Source organism: Triticum dicoccoides, chromosome 5A (genome assembly GCF_002162155.2).
Source record: "Triticum dicoccoides isolate Atlit2015 ecotype Zavitan chromosome 5A, WEW_v2.0, whole genome shotgun sequence".
In the NCBI taxonomy this organism is placed as follows: domain Eukaryota; kingdom Viridiplantae; phylum Streptophyta; class Magnoliopsida; order Poales; family Poaceae; genus Triticum; species Triticum dicoccoides.
Window position 1 is genome coordinate 309,395,163 of NC_041388.1, and position 11,123 is coordinate 309,406,285.

The window sequence follows — 11,123 nt, forward strand, 5'->3', positions numbered from 1 at the left end:
AACCATTTGATGTTTGGGGCTTTGACTATATGGGACCCTTTCCTTCCTCTAATGGATATACACATATTTTAGTTGCTGTTGATTACATTAATAAGTGGGTAGAAGCTATTCCAACTAGTAGTGCTGATCATAACACTTCTATTAAAATGCTTAATGAAGTTATTTTTCCAAGATTTGGAGCCCTAGATATTTAATGACTGATGGTGGTTCACATTTTATTCATGGTGCTTTCTGTAAAATGCTTGCTAAATATGATGTTAATCATAGAATTGTATCCCCTTATCACCCTTAGTCTAGTGGTCAAGTACAATTGAGTAATAGAGAGCTCAAATTAATTTTGCAAAATACTGTTAATAGATTTAGAAAGAATTGGTCCAAGAAACTTGATGATGCATTATGGGCCTATAGAACTGCATATAAAAATCCTATGGGTATGTCTCCGTATAAAATGGTTTATGGAAAAGCATGTCACTTACCTCTCGAACTAGAACACAAGGCATATTGGGCTATTAAAGAGCTCAACTATGATTTTAAACTTGCCGGTGAGAAGAGGTTATTTGATATATATTAGCTCACTCAATGAATGGAGAACCCAAGCCTACAAAAATGCCAAGTTGTTTAAAGAAAAAGTTAAAAGATGGCATGATAAAAGGATACAAAAGCGTGAGTTTAATGTAGGTGATTATGTATTGCTATACAACTCTCGTTTAAGATTTTTTGCTAGAAAACTTCTCTCTAAATGGGAAGGTCCTGACGTTATCGAGGAGGTCTATCATTCCGGTTCCATAAAAATCAACAACTTCGAAGGCACAAATCCGAAGGTGGTGAACGGTCAAAGAACCAAACATTATATCTCAGGTAACCCCATAAATGTTGAAACCAATGTTATTGAAACTGTAACCCCGGAGGAATACATAAGGGACACTTTCCGGAATGTTCTAGGCTCCGAAAAGGAATAGGTATGTGGTACGGTAAGTAACCGACTCCAAAACAGTTTTTAAGGCAATATTTCTCTGTTTTGGAATATTTAGAAAAATAAGAAGCAGTCCGGGAAGGACACGAGGCCTCCACGAGGGTGGAGGGCGTGCCCTACCCTACTGGGCGCGCCCCCTACCTCGTGGGCACATCGTGTGCTCTCCGGACTCCGTTTTCGTACACATTACGTATTTTGGTCGGTAAAAATTCATTATATAACCTCTCGGGGGTTTTTGACTCCCGTATCACGCAAATATCTATTGTCTTTGTTTTGAGCTGTCCTACTGCAGATAGAGCAACATGTCGTCCCAGGATTCGGAAGGAGAAAGCTATGTGGCTGATTACCTTGCAGATCCTAAGGTCTATGGGGATGTGGAGCATTGTGGTTGGACTACGGAAGAAGAAGAGGACTATGAACCCAAGGGAAAGGAGGAGACGAGCTCAGATGAAGATGAAGTCCCACTACCTCAACCTGGGGACATGCATGTGGAGTTCAAAAAGTCAAGCCTCCCGGATAGAGTAAAGAAACCTAAGATCAGGTTTATCCCTTTTCGCCTCTTGCAGGAAAACAAGCAGGAACTATGCAAAAAGATACTGAGCATGGAACAGGAGATCGAGGACCTAAGGGACCAAAATTCTGTCCTCAAGTGCAAATTAAGGAAGAAGCCTACGCCATCAACAAAACCATCACCTTCTCCACCAACCAAGAAGAATTGAGTATCTGGTATGGGCACTCCCCTTGGCAACTGCCAAGCTTGGGGGAGTGCCCCGGTATCGTATCACCATCACTTTTATCTTTACCATTTTTCTTAGTTTGATCCTTTTGGTAATATCTTGATCTAGTAGAATAAAAGTTCTTAGTACAATCTAGTTGTGAGTTTTGCTTTATAATTCCTCTATGTAATCGAGTCAGTGAGCTATATAATAAAGATTAGTGTTGAGTCAAGTGCTTGATTATTTTTCCATGATCCTAAGGGAATAAAAGAAAAGAGAAAGAAATAAAAAGAAACAAAGAGATCATGTGAATCTTATGGAGAGTAGTGAGCTCACATAGAAAAAGTAGGATAAATAAAAGTTGTTGAGAGTTGACAAACATAGTTTTGGTCATCATTGCAATTAATAGGAAGTAATAAAGAAAGAGAGGTCTTCACATATAAATGTACTATCTTGGACATCTTTTATGATTGTGAGCACTCATTAAAATATGATATGCTAAAGAGTTGATGTTGGACAAGGAAGACAACATAATGGGTTATGTTTTCTTACATATGAGATAAATTATATTGTCATGGATCATCCAACATGGTTGAGCTTGCCTTTCCCCCTCATGCTAGCCAAATTCATCGCACCAAGTAGAGATACTACTTGTGCTTCCAAATACCCTTAAACCAGTCTTGCCATGAGAGTCCACCATACCTACCTATGGATTGAGTAAGATCCTCCAAGTAAGTTGTCATCGGTGCAAGCAATAAAAATTGCTCTCTAAATATGTATGACTTATTAGTGTGGGAGAAAATAAGCTTTATACGATCGTGTGATATGGAAGAAATAAAAGCGACATACTGCATAATAAAGGTCCATATCACAAGTGGCAATATAAAGTGACGTTCTTTCGCATTAAGATTATGTGCATCCAACTATAAAAGCACATGACAACCTCTGCTTCCCTCTGCAAAGGGCCTATCTTTTACTTTTATCTCCTACCTTGCATAAGAGTCATGGTGATATCCACCCTTCCTTTTTTTACATTTTATCCTTTGGCAAGCATAGTATGTTGGAAAGATCCTGGTATATATGGCTAATTAGATGTGAGTTTTCATGAACTATTATTGTTGACATTACCCTTGAGGTAAAACGTTGGGAGGCAAAACTATAAGCCCCTATCTTTCTCTGTGTCCGATTAAAACTCCATACCCATAAGTATTGCGTGAGTGTCAGCAATTGTGAAAGACTATATGATAGTTGAGTATGTGGACTTGCTGAAAAGCTCTTATACACTGACCCTTTCCTATGTTATGATAAATTGCAATTGCTCCAATGACTGAGATTATAGTTTGTTAGTTTTCAATGAAGTTTATGATTCATACTTGAAATTGTGATTGAATTATTACTCTAGCATAAGAAATCATATGACAAGAATTATATAAGTTGCTGTTCTAAGAATGATCATGATGCCCTCATGTCCGTATTTTATTTTTATCGACACCTCTATCTCTAAACATGTGGACATATTTTTCGATTTCGGCTTTCGCTTGAGGACAAGCGAGGTCTAAGCTCAGGGGAGTTGATACATCCATTTTGCATCATGCTTTTATATTAATATTTATTGCATTATGGGCTGTTATTACACATTATGTCACAATACTTATGCCTATTCTCTCTTGTTTTACAAGGTTTACATAAAGAGGGAGAATGCCGGCAGCTGGTATTCTAGGCTGGAAAAGGAGCAAATATTAGAGACCTATTCTGCACAGCTCCAAAAGTCCTGAAACTTCACGGAAGACGTTTTCAGAATATAAAAAAATACTCAACGGAAGAAGTTCACCAGGGGGCCCACACCCAGGCCACGAGGGTGGGGGGCGCGCCCTACCCCCTGGGCGTGCCCCCTACCTCGTGGGCCCCCTGGTGGCCCTCCGGTTGCCATCTTCTGCTATATGAAGTCTTTCGATGAGAAAAAAACCATAAGCCATCTTCTCGGACGAAACTCTACCGCCACGAGGCGGAACCTTGGCGGAACCAATCTAGGGCTCTGGCGGAGCTGTTCTGCCGGGGAAACTTCCCTCCGGGAGGGGGAAATCATTGCCATCGTCATCACCAACGCTCCTCTCATCGGGAGAGGGCAATCTCCATCAACATTTTCATCAGCACCATCTCCTCTCAAAACCCTAGTTCATCTCTTCTATCCAGTTCTTGTCTTCAAGTCCTGGATTGGTGCTAGTAGGTTGCTAGTAGTGTTAATTACTCCTTGTAGTTGATGCTAGTTGGTTTATTTGGTGGAAGATCATATGTTCAGATCCTATATGCATATTAATACCCCTCTGATTATGAACACGATTATGCTTTGTGAATAGTTACGTTTGTTCCAGAGGACATGGGAGAAGTCTTGCTATTAGTAGTCATGTGAATTTGGTATTCGTTCGATATTTTGATGAGATGTATGTTGTCTCTCCTCTAGTGGTGTTATGTGAACGTCGACTACATGTCACTTCACTATTATTTGGGCCCAGAGGAAGGCATTGGGAAGTAATAAGTAGATGATGGGTTGCTAGAGTGACAGAAGCTTAAACCCTAGTTTATGCGTTTCTTCGTAAGGGGCTGATTTGGATCCATATGTTTCATGCTATGGTTAGGTTTACCTTAATACTTTTGTTGTAGTTGCGGATGATTGCAATAGAGGTTAATCATAAGTGGGATGCTTGTCCAAGTAAGGACAGTACCCAAGCACCGGTCCACCCACATACCAAATTATCAAAGTACCGAACGCGAATCATACGGACGTGATGAAAACTAGCTTGATGATATTCCCATGTGTCCTCGGGAGCGCTTTTCTCTATATAAGAGTTTGTCCAGGCTTATCCTTTGCTACAAAAAGGATTGGGCCACCTTGCTGCACTTTATTTACTTTTGTTACTTGTTGCTCGTTACAAATTATCCTATCACAAAACTATATGTTACCACTTATTTCAGTACTTGCAGAGAATACCTTGCTGGAAACCACTTATGATTTCCTTCTGCTCCTCTATGGGTTCGACACTCTTACTTATCGAAAGGACTATGATAGATCCCCTATACTTGTGGGTCATCATTGGTTGAGAAGAAGGATAAGTCCCTAAGAATGGTGGTTGATTATCGGGCATTGAATGAAGTGATGATCAAGAACAAGTACCCACTGCCGATGATCAATGATCTATTTGACCAGTTGACAGGAGCTAAAGTGTTCTCGAAGATCGATCTGCGATCGTGATATCACCAATTGAAGATCCGGGAGAAGGATATACCTAAGACAGCGTTCACCACAAGGTACAGGCTGTATGAGTATACAGTTATGTCATTTGGATTGACTAACGCCCCTGCCTATTTCATGATTATGATGAACAAGGTGTTCATTGAGTTCTTAGATAAGTTTGTTGTGGTTTTCATTGATGATATTTTGGTATACTTGAAGAATGAAGAGAAACATAAGGAGCATTTGCGTCTAGTTCTCGAGAAGCTCAGGGAACATCAGTTGTATGCCAAGTTCAGCAAATGCGAGTTCTGGTTGAAGGAAGTTGGATTTCTTGGACATGTTATATTAGGAGAAGGTATAGTAGTGGATCCCAGCAAGGTTCAGTCAGTCACGGAGTGGTTGGCACCCACCTCAGTCGAAGAAATCCGCAGTTTTATTGGACTCGCGGGATACTATCGGAGATTTATTGAGAATTTCTCTAAGATTGCAAAACCTATGATGACATTGTTGAAGAAGGACACTAAGTTCCATTGGACTAATGAATGTGAAGCAAGTTTCCAGGAGTTGAAGAAACATTTGACTACAGCCCCAGTGCTGATTCCGCCGGATATACGCAAGGATTTCCAAGTGTATTGCGACGCTTCTCGCTTATGACTTGGAGGAGTACTGATGCAAGACAGGAAAGTTGTTTCGTATGCCTCACGACAACTTAAACCGCACGAATTAAACTATGCCACCCATGATTTGGAGTTAGCAGCTGTGGTGCACGCGCTCAAGACCTGGAGACACTTTCTCATTGGAAATCGTTGTGATGTATACACGGATCACAAGAGTTTGAAGTACATATTCAATCAGAAGGAGCTTAACCTTAGGCAGAGGAGATGGCTGGAGCTTATAAAGGATTATGACATGAAGCTGCATTATCACCCAGGAAAGGCCAATGTCGTAGCAGACGCTTTGAGCCGTAAGAGTTATCTTAACACCCTCGTAAGCGGAGGGATGCCAAAGGAGTTAGCCGGGGATCTCAGGGAGCTACGTTTGGAGATTGTTCCTAGAGGTTTTGTTGTAGCAATGGATGTTCAGTCTACATTGTTAGGAAATATTCGTGAAGCTCAGGAGGATGACAAGGCGATTGCCGAGATAAAGGAGAAGATGAGTGAAGGGAAAGCCAAAGGTTTCCGTGAGGATGAGCACGACACCTTGTGGTTTGAAGACTGTATATATGTGCCCAATAATGCAGAGATCAAGAAGTTGATACTACATGAAGCTCATGACTTGCCATACTCGATACACCCCGGAAACACCAAGATGTATTTAGATTTGAAGGAGCGTTTCTGGTGGACGGGTATGAAGAAGGATATTGCCGAGTATGTAGCCGTATGTGATGTATGTCAGAGAGTAAAGGCAGAACATCAGGAGCCAGCAGGATTACTACAGCCTATGCCGATACCCAAATGGAAGTGGGATAAACTTGGCATGGATTTCATCACCGGATTGCCCAGGACCAAATCAGGATATGATTCAATATGGGTAGTCGTTGATCGCTTGACCAAAGTAGACCACTTTATCCTAGTGAAAACCACCTATACAAGTGCGAAGTTGGCCAAGATATATATGAAGAGGATCATATGTCTGCATGGAGTTCCGAGGACCATGGTACCGGATAGAGGAACACAATTTACCTCAAAGTTTTGGCACCAGCTGCACCAGACCTTGGGTACCAGGCTAGAGTTCAGTACAGCTTTTCACCCGCAGACAGATGGACAGACAGACAGAGTCAATCAGATTCTGGAGGACATGTTGAGAGCTTGTGCGCTAGACTACGGGTCTAGTTGGGATGATAATTTGCCCTACGCGGAGTTCTCATACAACAACAGCTACCAGGCCAGTTTGAAGATGGCACCTTTCGAAGCCCTATATGGAAGAAGATGCCGAACATCGTTGATGTGGGATGAAGTTGGAGACCGTCAGTTGTTTGGACCAGATTTGATTAAGGAGTCCGAAGAGAAGGTTAAGCTGATTCGAGATAGACTAAAGGTAGCCCAGTCCCGACAGAAAAGTTATGCAGATTCAAAACGTAAGGAGGTGGTTTATGAAATCGGAGACAGAGCGTATCTGCGAGTATCACCACTTCGAGGAGTTAAGCGTTTTGGAGTTAAAGGAAAGTTAGCCCCGAGATTTGTGGGACCGTACCGTGTTTTGGAACGCATGGGAGAGGTTGCCTACAAGTTGGAATTACCCAAAGAACTGTCGGGAGTACATGATGTGTTTCACGTGTCCCAGTTGAAGAAGTGCCATGCAGAGATGGCCGATATCCCTCTGAGGGATACAGTACCATTGGAAACGATTCAGTTGGACAATGATTTGACATATGAAGAGAAGCCTGTTAAGATCCTAGAGTTTGCCAGCCGGGTTACTCGCAGCAAGGTTATCAAGTTTTGCAAAGTTTAGTGGAGCCACCATACCGAGGATGAAGCCACCTGGGAACAAGAGGATGATCTTCGCAAAGACCACCCGCACCTATTTTCTAGCCAACCCGAATCTCGAGGGCGAGATTCATCTTAAGGGGGGGTAGGTTTGTAACATCCCAAAATTTTCAATTTGGAATGTTATACATAGGTCATTCATGCATATCATATCTTATGGCATTTCGTTTAGTGATCCTCGAAATTCTAAGCAACTCAAGGACCCTCGGAGAGAGTTGGGGATTTCACCGTGTTCATATTTGAATTTTATCAAATATTGGAACGAGGATCACTTTGGTTTAATTTTATTTTCTATCCGAAAATATTTCATATTAAAAATATATGAGAGGAGATAATATGACTTCTCCAAAATAAATGAAATATGGGAGGAAATATATTAAAATCAATATTTGATTTTTCATCGGATTTTATTGCAATTTTATTTGAATTAGGAAAAATACGCTTTTTTCAAAATTGCATTATATGCCCAAATAAATGTTCACCTTGTCCGACATATTTTTAGAGGACGGTGAAAATTTATTTCGGGATTTATGGAGTACGTTTAGTATTTCTTTTCTTTCTTTTTCTGCACGTCGGAATTTTTTTAAAGGAAACCGACTCCGGGCCATAACCGACAGGGACTCCGCCCGGCCGGCCTTTTTAAGCCGAGGCCGCCAGCCCCGCAGCCCACCCCGACGCCCGCACCTCCCTAAACCCTAGCGCCCCGCCGCCACCGCCGCCCCGCCGCGCCGCGCCGCCGCCTCGCCGCGCCGCCACCTCGCCGTGCCGCCACCGCCTTGCCCCGTCAGAGCCGCGCCGCCGCCCGTCGACCCGCCGGATTTTAAGGTAGCCGTCGGGTTTTTTAAAACCGTTCGGTTTTATGTCGAAAAACCCTAGTTTCGTTTTTTAATAGATCGGTTTTCCCGTCGGTTTGTTTATTTTGGCAGATGTTCGTCTGTTCATTCGTTTAAACGAACTCCGTTCACCCGTTAGTCACAGGCAACAAACATTCGTTCGTTAGTCTGTTTGTTAGTTTTTCTTTTTCAGGGTTTTTCGCGATTATTTTCGACCGCGATTTCTGATCCAATTTTCGTTTTAGTTTATCTTTTCGCTCGTTTATCAGAATTAGGCGATTCAAGCGCCTGGATCTTCGTCTCGAAACCCTCTTTCTGTTTAACCAACTTGAACAAGATTTTGGTACTGTAAAATTTGACTTTAGTCCAGATTAGTAATCGGGTCTTGTTTCTTTCGCAGTTTGAGTTTCGTTGCTCCATTTGAATTAATTCTTTTTGCAAACCAGAGTTCTTAAGTTGAACTTTCTAGTTAGATCTTCTTATTTGAGTTTTACCCGTGCATCTTTCCTTGATTGCTTATGTATGCTATTATTTGTTTGCGATAGAACACCCGGAGTGCAAAGCGTGCTACTACGAGTCTCTAGGTTTTGCGGATCATCAGCAAGGCAAGTAACACATTGATCATATTCTTTTCATACCCAGTTTTATGCATTAGTACCAATCCTCAAACATTGCATGACTAGGGTATGATTTAACTTGTGGGTTTTGGGGAAGTAGATGATGAGTTAGAACCTATTACCTGTTTTACTATCAAACCCTGGGAGTTACATCTACGTTATGCTTATATTGCTATGCTATGCTCGTAGACATGGTTTGGTTTGAGAGATCCATGACAGATGTGAGGTTGTTAATTAATGGTTCAACTTAAGGTGGCAACTTTAATACACATCTGGATGGATTGCTTGTTTGGGCACCTGGGGATATACCAGTGTTGTCCGGGAGATCCCGGGGTTATACCGTGTGATCCTCCTATGGTCCACCACCCAGGCTCAAAGGGATCGTGAGATTTTTCATGCTGGAAACTTTCGTGTGCAGCCATAAGCCATTATGGGCTCTGGCATAGTTGAGTATGTTGTGTGACCTCTTTAAGTGGTGGGCTAGCAGATGTAGAGGGAGAGTAGGTGTAACTCTCCACCCGGAGTAAAGAGTTAATACTTCTGAAAGACCGTGTCTCGGTCATTCGTTTCTCAAACACCATGTAGTGTGAGAAATCCAACGGAGGAGATCGAGTCTTGTGGGGAAAAGTGCGCAAACCTCTGCAGAGTGTACAAACTAATCATGGTTAGCTGTGTCCCCGGTTATGGACATCTTGAGTATCTAGTACTTGGATTTTCCTATTGTATCACATCACTTAAATCTAATTTGTTGGGTTGATAATTACTTTTAATTGGGATTGAGATGGGGGTACCATTCTCAATGTTTCAACTACCATGATAGTTAAAAATTAAATTTATTCCTTTGTTGTAGGAAAAAATTGGCTTTTCGCAAAAACATATAACAATAGAGCCTCCACCAGCCATATATGCATATAGTGATAGCATTTATCTGTTCATTGCTCTACTGTGTTATATTGCCAGCATATTCCATGTGTTGACCCATTTTCAGGCTGTAACGTATTATGTTGCAGACTTTTCAGACGACGAGTAAAGGTGCGATAGGTCATTGTCATGCACTCAGCTATGCCGTTGGAGTTGATGGACTCACTTTATCTTCCAAGCCTTCCGCTGTTATCGTATTAGATGGCCTTAAGCCATATTTATTGTTATAAGTTCTCTTTTGAGACATTCGATGTAATAAGTGTGTGATTGCTACTCTGTTATAAATCCTTCGAGTACTGTGTGTGTTAACATTACTGATCCAGGGATGACACTGAAACACAGAGGCTTGACCGTTTGAGGTCAGGTCGCTACATATGGTAAATGTTATGTGACAAATTTGAAGCATGGGGTGTTCTTTGATTACTTTCCCTATGAGTGGCGGTCGGGGTCGAGCGATGGTCTTTTCCTACCAATCTATCCCCCTAGGAGCATGCGCGTAGTGATTGGTTTTGATGACTTGTAGATTTTTGCAATAAGTATTTGAGTTCTTTAAGACTAATGTTGAGTCCATGGATTATACGCACTCTCACCCTTCCATCATTGCTAGCCTCTTCGGTACCGTGCATTGCCCTTTCTCACCTTGAGAGTTGGTGCAAACTTCGCCGGTGCATCCAAACCCCGTGATATGATACGCTCTATCACACATAAGCCTCCTTATATCTTCCTCAAAATAGCCATCATACCTACCTATTATGGCATTTCCATAGCCATTCCGAGATATATTGCCATGCAACTTTCCACCGTTCCATTTATTATGACATGCATCATCAGTGTCATATTGCTTTGCATGATCATGTAGTTGACATCGTATTTGTGGCAAAGCCACCATGCTTAATTTTTCATACATGTCACTCTTGATTCATCGCAATCCCGGTACACCACCGGAGGCATTCACATAGAGTCATATTTTGTTCTAAGTATCGAGTTGTAATTCTTGAGTTGTAAGAAAATAAAAGTGTGATGATCATCATTAGAGCATGTCCCATGTGAGGAAAGGATGATGGAGACTACGATTGCCCCACGAGTCGGGATGAGACTCCAGACAAAAAAAAGAGGCCATAAAAAAGAGAAATAAGGCCCAAATAAAAAAAAGAGAAAAAGAGAGAAGGGACAATGTTACTATCCTTTTTCCACACTTGTGCTTCAAAGTAGCACCATGATCTTCATGATAGAGAGTCTCTTATTTTGTCACTTTCATATACTAGTGGGAATTTTTCATTATAGAACTTGGCTTGTATATTCCAATGATGGGCTTCCTCAAATGCCCTAGGTCTTCGTGAGCAAG